We start from the raw sequence: 14,228 nt of genomic DNA on the forward strand, positions 1-14,228 counted from the left end.
ATTTACAAAAAAGTAAGACATTGTCATGAAAGTACACAAATATATTCAAAAGTGAATATTTAGTTGTTAAAAACGAAAAGAAAACAGAAGAAATAGAAAGGCACTGAAGGAAACTAAAAAAATCATGTCGAGATACAGAGAAATTATTTAAATATTTTTCACTCTCCATTCCCCTGCATGAGGACTATGTTGCTAGCCACTACTACTTCTTCACACATATTCCCAAAGTGATTCTCTCTGCAATACTGTCTCCACACTATTACTCCTCCACCGGTAATTTTCTCCATTTTGTTTATAACACATGTTTCACTTTTCATGAGAAAAAAACTTTACAATACTAATAATACGAGGATCACTCAGAGCTTCTTGAGAAAGTAACAGAAGTACCTGCTTTTTGTGAAACTTGCTTCATAATTTTTCAAAAATAATGCCATTTCCATTCTATCCGAACCCTCTAGTAAATGCTCCTCAAGAAGCTTTTTCATCGAGAACATTTCAGCAACTGATGACTGCTAAGCAAACAAAATTTTGAGATGAGAAATCATGTTTGGACCATATCACAGATGTAAGAGAGATGCAGAAATCTCCGCATTTAAGACATTTTAAAGACATATTTTTTTTGTACATTTAGTGGGCAGGTGCAACGGTACAAAATCCTGCACAGAGGTGAGTGATGAGCTTCTTTTTTTTATTCTTTTGAAAAGCTTACAGAGACTTGCTCTACCACGTCAATCTGTGGTTATTCTCACAGCTTTTGCAAATGTAACTGTGGTGTGTGCCCTTATCAACCATTCCAGGAAATGAAATGTGTTTCCTTTGGTAGCAATAGTTGGTGGCTACACAGATCAGCTTTTGTCTTAGACAGATTTTCTTTTATCTGCACAAAACTGCAAAAGCTGTGCCCTAGAAAGAGAATTTCAAAACACAGCTACTGAAGAGAACAAATCCTGCGAACACACTGTCAAATAAAAAAAAAGCTTCAATTTATTACCACACGAGCTCTTGTTTCTGCTCCATTGTAGTAATCAATGTACAAAAATGGACTCTATGCCCCACCTTCCAATTGCTGCATATTACTGAAATTTGCACGTAAACATCATATTTTATAACTGTTACCATGTCATTCTTTTGAAAGAACAAAGTCATTTCAGAATTTCACAGGAACCCTCTTATCAGCTATTCGTTCTCTCTCATATATATTGTCATCTCACAGAGGGATAAATGTATTAACAGTTATGGCAAACAATTTCGAAATAATAAACAGTTCACTTACTTTTTTTTCCATCTCTCTCTTTTTCATTTAAATGTCCCTTGTACATTTCAGACACTCAATTTACAAACCCTAACTTTTTCAGCAAGCTGCATGCAATAATTCTAACTTGACTGGCACGATTATTGTTCATCTGTCTCTCCTGAAACCATACAGATCGCTCCTTCTATTGACTTATCCCGTTAAGATTTGTATATTGTATACTATAACCACACTGATCAAGATAAAGATCCCCCTATTTTTGTCAACAGGTTGTTTATGTTATTCATGTTAAGAAGAAGAGAAACTATAATAAACCGTCTAATGGAAATACAATGTATGGTCTTATTACAATGAACATATTGTTTTTTCTTTTCTTGACAGATGAATTTTTGGATGAGGTACAAAGAAATTAATTTGAAGGAACTTTGATCAAAAATGCAGTAGACTGCAAACAATGCAAAGTGTTTCCAGGCTTCCAATCAGCCAGATTTTATTCAAACCAGCTAGGAAGATGTCTTTCACTCCCTTTTTAACATTCTATTTTAAACTGCACTGGATTTGATTACACAGGTCTGCAAAAAAATGTTTTTTGAAAGTTGTTTGAAATTTGATAACTGAATTTTATGTACTTTTCAGCACTGATTTCAAAAATGCAACACATTTTTTTCTATCATGTCAGGTTTCAACACAAAGAAGGGAGTATTATTGGGTATAATACGAAAATTTAAGCAATTTATCACATTTTTCCCAATGTTATAAAAATTTTATTTATAAATCACGTTCTAAATTACATTTCCAGTACACTTCCATTTCTCTTTAAGCTCATAAGTCCTTATAATAACACTTTTGCTTTCTGTCAAAGCTTCTTTTATTGCTTTTTTGGCTGTGGACTTGTTGAGGATCATCTCTTTTTATCATCCAGCAGCAGTCCGCTATCATGTTGATCTTCCATCTTCCTTGATATGTTCTTTCCATTTCTTTGATGTCTTGGTGGAATCTTTTGCCCAGCTCTTCACTTACATCACCAAGGTTTGCAGGGAAGTAGTCAAGATGTCAGTGGAGGAAATGTACTTTAATGCTCATGTTACAGCCCAGCTTCTTAAAGTTGTCGAGGATGTCTGTGATGATTGTCTTGTAGTTTGAATCTCTTTTGTTTCCTAGGAAACTGGTAACAACTAATTTAAAAGATGTCCATGCTGCCTTTTCTTTTGTTTCCATTTGTCCACAAAGTTGGGATCTGTCATTAGTTTCCTAATGTCTGGTCCGCAAAGATTCCTTCTTTCAGCTTTGCCTTGGATAAACCAGGAAACTATCCACAAAGATATCTGAAACACTCCCCTTCTTTTGTCAGTGCCTTAATAAATTGTTTCATTAGCTCCAGCTTAATGTGAAGTGGTGGAAGTAAAACCTTTTTGGGATCCACAAGGCTTTTCCTCTCAACATTTTTATCCCCTACCTGTAAGGTTTTTCTCAAGGGAATTGAAAGCACTTTTAAAATACCACATAGTGTCTATCTGTAATCTGAATAGCAGAGTTTGCTTAAAACCAGTTCAAGGTTTTCGTAACATTCTTTTAAGTGAACTGAGTGTCCAACTCGTATAGAAGCATACTTATTGCCATTATGTAGATGTATTCCTTTAAGGCTTCTTTTTGAAGAATCAATAAAAAGTCTCCACTCACCAGGAGCATATTCTATTTTGAAACATGCCATAAGTCCAGGAACATCACTGCAAACCACCACGTCACCTTCTTGAGAGAAGAGAGATACAAACTCCTTTTCCCTCAATCAATACCTAGAAAAGGATGTACCCGGAGCCAACATATGTTTATCTTTCAATCTAGATCCTAAAACCTCTGCCGATTCTTTAGAAAGGCCTAGGTCTCTAACTAAATCGTTTAGTTCAGGTTGGGAGAATGGAATGGGATCGGTTGTGCCAGGATCGTAGCAATCTCTGTCTTCTTCACTATCACCTTGCTGAGCCAATGGCTCGTGATCATCTATATCATCCAAAGAATCTGGAGGAGAGGGTATTGATACTTCAGGTCCATGAGGAACAGGGCAAATGGCTGATTGAATGTTAGAGTAAGAAATATCCTTTTTGTTTTTCAAATTGAAACCTCGTATGTTGCAAGAACAAAAATAGCAGTCATCACTATAATTTTTGGGCTCCCTCCAAACGAATGGTATTCCAAAAGATAAGGACTGCTTTTTATGTTGAAACCATTGCCTCAGTTCTTCAACACATGCTGAACAAACTTTGTGTGGGGCCCAAGGCTTATCCTGATTGCCTAACTTTATGCCAAAAAAGGCGAAATATACATTTTCAACAAAATCGGAAATGTTTCTTTGTTGCTTTTTAATGGTACAGTTACCACAAATGTAGCAGAAGCAATCTGGCGAGTTTATACATCCTCTGGTAGCCATTGTCCATAAAACAACTTCACAACACAAGAAAACAGTCACTACTTTGAAGCACTAGTAACAGCAACACGTGAACAGCACAGAGTGAAGGGGTACTGTGAACTGAAGGACAATAGCTTAAGCTCACTGCTTGGTGATGGGAGGGGAAGGGGCAGTACGACAGACAAGCACTGACATGAAAATACTGCTGGTTTCTCCTAATTACTCTTTATTTTACGTATATCTAGTATAAAAATGGCTAAATAACAGTTTATGGAAATCCTAACTCACTAGAGTGCTGAAATATCAAAAAATGCTAAAACTAGACAAGCACTTTGTTAAATAACTGTATGTGATGGAATTTTTTCACTATTTTTCCTGAAATCAGCATTGAAAATACTATACAAATCACTTAATAACTTTGAAACGATTTTTATGTCACAGACGTGTGTTATTCATTCATGTCCTCATTCACATTCATTGGATGAGTCAAGTTACATATTAACAGCCAAAATCAGCCACTGCAAGTAATATCTGCAAAGTATACTAACAACCAATTGCAAGCAATGGCAATCTCCCCACACTAATAATTATGGGAATTACTTCTAAACTGCTTTGTATGAAATTAGAAGTAAAGCAGCTATTTTGAAAAAGCCACTGTTCTTGCTCTTATGCAACTGAACTGCAGTTTTCATCCACTAGTTCATACTGAGCATTTATGTACTTTTATGATTTTGGGTGTCATTCGCAGTTGTCTACATACAGAAAAGTTAAAAACATGACAATATGAATGTTAGTATTAACCAGAATTTACTTCAAAGACTCCAAATATTCTGATGAATTACAGAAGGACACACAACATTCACTGGCAGAGAGGAACAGAGTGTGGTGCTGACCAGTCCTTGTAAGCAGTTCTAAGGGTGAAATTCTATCTCTGCAGCAGAAGTTCAGCAGTTATTAGAGATATGTATCTTGACTAGGGTCAATTAGCCTGGAGATCTGGGCTCATAGATAAACATATGTTCAAGAACATAAAGAAAAAAGGGCATTGTATTTGACTACACAAAAAAGCATGCTTTTCCATGAAAATCAATTCCTTACTTATGACCCACTTTTCAGACAACCTTCCTTAACTCCACTTTCATTCTACATCTTAGTGGACTAGAAGTCGGTTTTGTGCCTATTACGGAAGATTACTATTCTATGTGGTGAAAGTTTTAAGGTAGTAGCAGTGAATGCAATGATAATCATCAGAAAGTTCTATGATTATATACAGGTGAAACTGGACAACCATTAATTCTCCAGAAACACCTGTGGTCCTTCTCCATCTGAACACTCATGATGAAATGTAACTGTTTCAGATAGAAACAACTGAAATAAATGGTATCTTGGATTAGTAAAGTATTCAATACACACATTTTTTATTAAAAACCTCTTTTTTCAAATTGGTATTCTAGTATGGTTCTTTGACATAATTTTTTGTAATTACACAAGTTAAAACTCTTGCAAAAATCAAGTATGAGCTATTACATTGTGTATGTAACATAAATTGGCAAAAATTGTACAAATTTTAGCTTCTTTATAAGAAAAAAAAAAAAAAAAACAGTTTGTTTCTGAATTTACTGTATATATGTAGAAAAGCATTAGAGCATTATAGAAGGGTAAAAATTATTGCATTACAATATACACGTGGACAAGTGTTAAAGCACTTTCAGGGAGTAATAGTTATTGTATTAAACATGATGAGAGAAGAAAGACAAGAAAGAAAACATATTTTATGTCAGCAAAAAGAAAATTAAAAAAACTGCAATATAACTGATTTCAGAAAAAAATTTCACCACAAGAAATCTGCTATAAAATTGTTTGTCTATGACAATGTTAATAACTGAATTAACAACAAAGAGTAGGAATATATTCATTGTTAGAAACTTATGAATTTAATTACAACAGTAACTGCAAGTCTCAGTTTTTGTCTGTTTTTTGGCTCACCATTTGGGACTTTGCTTGTGGAGACTGACTGGATTAATGAAATGTACATGTTCGCCTTGCACAATAAATTGAAATTGAGACTAACGTATTAAAACATAACCTGGGCCAATCATCCTGCACCAAGATGAGTATTATTCCTTTTCTTTACGGAAGTAAACTCCATCATTGACATAGGCTGTTAAGATATTGTTTTTGTACTGTTAATTTACCAAGTAAAATTATTTGTAAAATAATTAATTTTTGGATATAATTTGATGGGGTGGGAATGTGTTGCAGGCAATAATGCAGCTATAACAAATTATGGCTGCATGAAAATGCCCTAGTTTGTTATGTTGGGCTACTTACCTGACTGTAAGTTGAAAAGGAGGAGTCATCAAAAATTATTGAGTTCTGGTAAGGAATTACAATTTTTAAACCGATACACGTCATTCTTCAAGAAAACTGATTGATATAATCCATATCTAGGGCATATTCCACGAAAACAAAAGGCACTCTTTGCAAGTACTGTGTATTGCTCCCTCCTGTCACTAGGGCTGAAAATAATTCCGGAATTCCACATCATTACAAACAGAAGCAGGTAAATTACAAAAAAAGGCTGACTAGTTCTAACAGGAGAAACTGCCTCCCAAAGTGCCCTGTGATAAAAGTAGCAGCAGCATCGTCCCCTCATAATGTTGATTTGCTCAGTTCCATATGGCATTAAGGAGTTGAGAAATGGCCAGCCACCTGTGCAGCAGGTTCAGCTACCATGTCTGAGAGGTGAATTTATACAGAAAAGAGTTCACTTAGATGCAAGTCACTCACCACTTCCAGCAGAGGTTCGTCAGCAAGGACAGTGGTGGAGGATGACCCCATTGCATCATTAAAGTGTATTGCCATACACAGAGGTGAGACATAGCCTTTCTAATTGGGTTTCATTCACCACCTACAACATGAACATGACACACACACACACACACACACACACACACACACACACACACACACACACACCACAGCACAGCACACAACAGTCTCCTAACTTAATAGATGTACTTACCTCACAACTCTCATACTTCAGGATGAAAAGGTGCCTGCAGGTGCAGAGAATAGGAAAAAACCTTCCCAATTAGGCAGCTGAACTTGCCCTTCGGGGTCTCCCATCCATTCTTGCCATGTGACTTTACTTTACTGACTTATTACATGCATTAAAACTCCTATTATTGGATGTGGTTGTGAGAGTTGTGAAATAAGGCCAGAGAGCTTCTGTATCCACAGCTTCACTGAGAGGCTATAGCGTAACATTATGTGAAATGCGCACTTGCCAGAATGGCTGTTGTGACGGGCAGTTGTAGAGTAGTAACCATCACTCACCCTACTGCTAACCGTGCCCCAGTAAGCACAGAGGCACCAGCCAGTTTAAAATATCTCTCCTGTAGACACAAACACCAGGGTCTTCCCTAAGCTTTTTTAGCTTCTCTGAACTCATTATGAATCCATATTCATACCACAGCAGCATATAATCCTTTTGTCAGTGCAGTTTTCAACTCCACTTTCCAGTCTACAAGTTGGAGAACCAGTTCAGAGAGTGAGGAACTGGGAATATCTGAGAGTTTACATGGGCAGACTTTAACATGCACACATATTCAACATCTGACTTAACAAGTGACTTACCATTTACTTGGAAAACAATCAATTTTTGACAGAATAAGATAATTGGATAGATAAAAAAATCTATTCAGATTACAATTAGGCAGGCTTTTGGCACCAGTGGCTCCTTCTTCAGGCAGAATTACCTTAAAATTTACTTGTTTTTATTCTGTTTACCGGACATTTCTTTTTGATTTTGTGCAGGATTCTCCTTCTTGTTAGATGGAGCATGCTTTCAGTTCTTTAATTCTGAGTGGGATTTTTAATTGAGGTACAGAAGTTTTACTAATTATTGAGATCTTTTTATACCTTTGAAAAAACAATTCTGTCCCTGAACTGTCAGGTGTTCATGTCGCTAGATTTTAACAAGTGGACCAGCAAAGAACCACATGTAAATTATGTTGATCTTTTAAACACTGTCGTGTGGATCACCACATGCTGACTTAATGTAAGCATATGTTGTCTGATCTTGATTGATAATTTTCAGTGGATTAAATTTGATAATTACCAAGGAAATAATGTGCTTATTTCAAATAAAAAACTGTGTCATGTGAAAAAGTGATTTCTTTCAAGATGTCATACCTTTTTTGAAGCTAAAGAGGTACTGTTCATTTTCTGACAGCGGAAGAAGTAGGAGGAACGGACATTCATCAACGAATGTCACAAGTGTACGGTGAACACTGCAGGTCCCTTGCAAGGGTAAAGGCTTGGCACAAGCATTTCAGGTGAGGAGGGGTGTCGTTAGCCGATGATGCACAGTCTCAAACATCACACTGCATTACTGATGACATCGTCTAGCTGGTAGGTGCACTCATTACCCAGGACCGCCAACTGACAGTGAAAGCCATAGCCACCGTGACTGGATTGAGCATCGGAAGTGTTCACACCATCATGAAGGAATGATACACATGTGCAAAGTGTGTGCCCCACAGTCTTCAACCAGCGAAGGAAGCATGTCGAATGGCCTACTGTCTTACTCATCTGCAGCACCATGCACGGGAAGGGAATGCGTTCCTGGCACGAGTGGTGGCTGGAGATGAGTCATTGTGTCACCACTTTGAACCAGAATCAAAACAACGGAGTCCAGTGGAAGCATCCAGGGTCACCACCACCAAAAAATGCCAAGGCTATCCACACGATTGCAGAAAAGGTTATGCTGATGTTCTTCTGTGGCCAAGATGGCATCCTCCTGGTTCACTTCCTGCAGCACGGGACAACAGTGAATGCCCAGTGTTACTCACAAACCTTGACTACCCTTCGCCAAGTGATCAAATCAAAACTACCAGGCTATCTCACCCGTGGGGTCATTCTGCTCCACGACAATGCAAAGCCTCATACGGCCAACACAGTCATGGCACTCCTGCAGAAATTCAAATGGGAGGTTCTTGACCACCCTCCATACAGTCTGGACCTCTCTCCCTGTGATTACGCCATTTTTGGTCCCCTTAAAAAGGCTCTGAGGGGCAAATGATTCACCTCAGATGACCACGTCTAGCTGTATGTGCGGAACTTGTTATCCCTGCAGCAGACAGCTATTCACCGCCAAGTGTCACAGTGGGACAAGTGTCTCAACAGCCAGGGTCAATACTTCTAACATACAGGTATTGATTTCTGTAATTATGCCATCGGCTCATTTATTTTTGAATGCCCCTTATACAAACAGGTACCTATAAAGTGTTAAATTTCAAAGTTCCAAAGCAATATTCTGCTTCTAATTAGAGATGGAAAGATGAAGCACAGCAACACAAGTAAAATTTTCATTACAGCTCATAAGTAGCTCCTATTTCATTACATCCATCTGACATCTGTTACACCATCAACACCAATTTTTAGCACTTGGGTGAGTAACAATCGCATCCAATTTCCAAGTCTGACACTCAAGTGCAATGACTAGGCCGTAGCAGCTTGTGACTAGACAGATTTTTGTGTTACACTGGATTCATAGCAAACAGCAATGTTCACAGTTTCAAGCTTTTACAGTATATTTAAAAAAGTGGTCTTGTTTATCTCCTTTATGACCTTAACATGCATTACTGCTGTGTATAAATGCAGCACTATTAAAATACCTAACATTAAATTACCTAATTCCGTTTACACAAAATATGCATAACAACTAAAGTTGTGGTTTTAGCAATATAGGGGCATGTTTCATCATGTAATTTACATAATGTACTGAGCAACAAATTACTGTTATCTGTAGACACACCTGGAAAACTATCCAAGTATGTTTATTTATATCTCAAGAGGAATACTGATTGAAATTATTTGTCTCGCTTCTAGGAAGGAACTGAATGAAATACCAGTACACACATTTGCTATCTTTTATGTAGATGGTGTAACTTCTATAGCTGTCAAAGTGAGTAGCTTATCACTAGTTGTACTGGGTTATTAGTATACTTTACAGAAGAAGCCTGTAGTGGCCGCTTCCACCAGTTAATGTACACCTTGACTCATTCAACATCCATCAACAATGGGATTGATGGAATATCATGTGGGAATGAATGAAATTACTGAATCATTCAAAGATGCAGATGTGGCAATCAACAACAATTCAGAATAATAATATATCTTTCATACATGTGGAACAGCCATGTAAAAGCGTGACAAACTCTACATATGACAGTCTGTAAGTACTGGAAAATGTTGTTCAATGCTGAATGAGTTGTGTGGTTTTGATCTTAAAAGTCATTTGAAAAATTCTGCTTTCAAACACATATTCAAAATAAAATTTGTTAAATGATAATTCATTTCTGAATGAGATGTTTTGACATGTAGCTGCTTCACATATGTGTCCAGAGAGCACTGTAAAGTTTCCTAATCAACTCTTGAGCACAATATGTAAGAAGAAGCTCTGCCCCCTACTTCTGAGTAATGAAGTATTTCAAATCCAGCCTTCACTTGTTTCCAACATAGCATAAAAAGTTTTTATCTTCTTTTTGTGAAGTACATCTGACGGATCAAACAGGGTCATTGGATGATTTTATAGACAACCCCCCCCCCCCCCCTTGCCACATGAGCAGCAGTGGCAGAACATTTTTGGGGGATGGGTGGGGGGCTTGGAGAATATTTCACATAATTTTCTTTGTCATGTTACAGTTTAAGGTGATGGTTTCAATTCTGCAGCTACAGGTAGGGAGACTCAAGTGAGTAAAGGGAGAAGGGGGTAGTAGAGACAAGGAATCATGTGAAATAGTTCTAAATGGCTTAACAAAAAATTATCTTGAGCAGTCAATCATAGAACTAACTTGTGAAGTTAACAGCTTAGATCTCCTGGTGACAAATAGCCCTGAGCTTTTTGACCAGTGCAGAACAGGGAATCAGTGATCATAACACTGTTACAGCACCATTGAATAAGGCTGTAAATAGGAATATAAAGAGATACAGGAAGATGATTCTGCTTAACACTTTCGCTGCGGCATCGGTGCAGGCGCGCAACTCTCCGGTGCGGCCCGGCAACGTGCGAGTGCGGGCTGGTAACACACTGAAACGGCAGGTAACCGCTCGGAGCCGACGCTCCTAAGCACACCTGAGCTACAGGCTGACGTCAAGACCTTGTAAGATCTGTAGGATCATGTTCTATACTGACTTAATGATGACATCTTAGACGCGTTACTTCAATTAAGCTTCGACTGTATTGTGGTCATGTTTTAAAGTCTGTTTGCTGTCTGACACCCATAGGGGTCACAGGCGTCATTCAAATGTTCTTGATTTGTTGATAATGTAACAAAAAATACAATTCAAACAAGCAACAAATTCACTGCATTCAGGAAAAATTTGGATTCCAAAACGCAAATTCTTAAAAAGCAAAAAGGTAACTGGATTCATTTGAAATTATATTTACTTCAAATGCGCATTTTTAAGATTTACTCAGATAGAGATCGTCAATTTAGTGGCATGTCTGCTCCTGGTATGAGAGAATTAGCCATCTACATTTTTGATAGATACCCAGGGGACGCTTGGCTCTTTTTCGTCGTCGATTTCCACACAATCATCATGGTCCGTATCGTCGTCAGATTTGGAACTGTCACGAAACAGATTCGAAAGCTGTGCTTCCACGCTATCATCACTCTGCAATTTTTCTCCAGCCTCTAAATGATGATCTCCATGGTATGCCTCGTCCTCACTACACAGAAAATCACTGTCATCTAGTACACTAAGTAGCTGTTCCTATGTGAATTTAACACTTTTCCTACTCCTTTTCACACTGGAAGGTCCAGGTATCGGTTCATTAGCCGACATTACGAACAATATACATTCGATAACTGACCACACAAAACAAAAGTTTACATGCTTTGATGCTAGCTTAGACGCTGCAGCTCGACTGAGTAAACCGACAGTGAGCGACGACGCTTTTAAGCATCAGCCGCACTGGCTCATGGCTTGTTTTGACGCTTATAAGCGTCAGCCGCAGCGAAAGTGTTAAGCAAGAGCTGCTGCAGGAAATGGATTTGAGATTGCCTTAGTTGGCAACATGAAAATTTTATCTCCAGCACTGACAATGTGGAGCAGCAATGGACAAAGTTAAAGCATATTGTGCAACACACTTTAGACAGGTATGTGCTGAGCAAAGTTGTGAGGGATGGGAAAGACCCACACAGTTCAACACCTGGGTTAGAAAACTGCTATGAAAGCAAAAAGAGCTTCACTGCAAATTTAAAAGTGCCAAGGCCTTATAGACAAACAAAAACCAAATGAATTCCAAATTATCATTGTGTGAAAAGTTCAACAAATCTGAAAGTAAAATTCTATCTACTGACTTGATAGAAAATCCCAAAAAGTTTTAGTCTTGTGTTAAAAACGGTAAATGGATCAGAGCAATTCTGTCCAGATGCACTGTGACCATAATGGCACTGAAATGGAGGATGACAAAGAGAAGGCCAAAATACCAATCATCTTTTTCAGAACTGTTTCACTGAGGAAGATCGCACAGTAGTTTCTCCACTAAATTGTCACACAAAAGTTAGAATGACAGATATATGAAAAAAGAAATAATCGGATTGAAAATCAAATGAAATCACTCAATGGAGGAAAGGCCGCTAGACCTGATGGGGTACCAATACAATTACATGTAAAATATACAAATGAACTCGCTCTTCTTCTAGAAGATGTCACATTAAATGCCTTTCAGCCGTCCATTTTTCTGAAGACCTCTGCAGGAATTTACATGGATTCTGAAAATGACTGCATGAAACCCAGCTCAGATGCATTTGATACAGTTCCCCATTGCTACCTTAAGAAGAAAATACACGTGTGTGGAGTATCAGACCAGCTACATGAATGGACAGAAGAACTTCTAGCAAGGCAGTCATTCTCAACGGAAAGATATCTTAAGACATAAAAGGAACTTCAGGCATATCCCAAGGGATCATTACTTTTCACAATAGATATAAATGACCTAGTGGATAATGTCGGAAGTTCCATGAGGCTCTTTACAGGTTACACTTTCGTATACGAAGAAATCACAATGCCACAAAATTGTAGCAAAATGCAGGAAGACCAACAAGGGATCAACACTTGGTGCAATGGTTGTCAACTGATCCTCAACATAAATAAATGTGACATATTGCACATAGACAGACAGAAAGATCAATTAATGTACGAGGGTCGGTCAAAAAGTAATGCCTCCCATTTTTTTTCTACTTAAAGAAATTAAGTTAAGTGAAAAATTTGAATTTGGCGCCATTCCTCAAACCTTCTTCTGCAATCCACTGCAGTAGTAACTTTCTGTGTCTACAGGTGGCAGCACAGCAGAAGTTTGTAAGATGGCCGACATCGATGTTCGTTTGAGACAGCGTTGTGCGATTGAATTCTTGAATGCAGAAGGTGAAACGCCCATACGCATTCATGAAAGACTGAAGAAGGTGTATGGTGTTGTGACAGTGGATGTCAGCACTGTTAGACGATGGGTTCGTCGTTGTAAGGAAGCTGAAGGGCAAACACCGTTGACTGACGAAAAGCGGAGCGGCAGGCCGGTGAGTGCAGTGACTCCACACAACATTCAGCAAGTTGATGACATCATTCGTGGTGACCGTCGGGTGACTGCAGATGAAGTGTGTCGCATTATTTCTCTTAGTAAAGGCAGTGTGATCACGATTATTAAACAATTGGGGTACTCAAAAGTTTGTGCACGGTGGGTTCCAAGAATGTTAACCGATCAGAATAAAGAGGCAAGGAAAACAATAGCCTCCCAACACTTGCAGCGCTTCCGTTTGGAGGGAGATGAGTTTCTGAAAAAAATTGTGACCGGGGACGAAACATGGGTGCATTTTTTTGAACCCGAATCAAAGAGGCAGTCAATGGAGTGGCGTCACACAAGCTCGCCGAGGAAGAAAAAATTCAAAAACTGTGCGATCGGCAGGGAAAGTTATGGCAACAGTTTTCTGGGATACAGAGGGTGTGATTCTGGTTGATTTTTTGGAGCAGGGATGCACAATAAATTCTGTTCCATACGTCACAACCCTCAACAAACTTAAAGCACGTCTTCAGCGAGTTCGCCCAACAAAATCAATGGCAGATGTTCTTCTTTTGCATGACAATGCAAGACCACACACCAGTCGTCACACCTCTGACGAGATTGTCAAAATTGGATGGGAAGTTTTGCCTCATCCCCCATACAGCCCTGACCTGGCACCATCAGACTTCCATCTGTTCGGGCCACTAAAAGAAGCTCATCGTGGGATTCATTTTGAAGATGAGGAGGCCGTCAAAACATCCGTGCGTCAATGGCTTAGGAAGCAGAGCTGTGATTTTTACCGTGCTGGGATACATGCCCTTGTTCAAAGATGGACCAAAACTGTAGAGATGGGCGGAGATTACATTGAAAAATGACAAAATGATCCTCAATGTTGTGGTTTTCAACCTATGTAATTGCATTTAAATTTCCTGACAATTAAACGTAGAAAAAAAAATAGGAGGCATTACTTTTTGACTGACCCTCGTATGATTACACAATAGCAG

The 14,228-nt window shown here is 38.4% G+C and overlaps 1 protein-coding gene across 3 annotated transcripts in view; it reads right to left on the minus strand.

The window, feature by feature from the left end:
- Positions 1-14,228, minus strand: part of LOC124798400 (peroxisomal multifunctional enzyme type 2) — a 146,717-nt gene that overhangs the window by 63,688 nt on the left and 68,801 nt on the right. The gene's annotated exons all lie outside the window — the stretch shown is intronic.

The sequence above is a fragment of the Schistocerca piceifrons genome, chromosome 5, assembly GCF_021461385.2.
Source record: "Schistocerca piceifrons isolate TAMUIC-IGC-003096 chromosome 5, iqSchPice1.1, whole genome shotgun sequence".
Lineage (NCBI taxonomy): Eukaryota > Metazoa > Arthropoda > Insecta > Orthoptera > Acrididae > Schistocerca > Schistocerca piceifrons.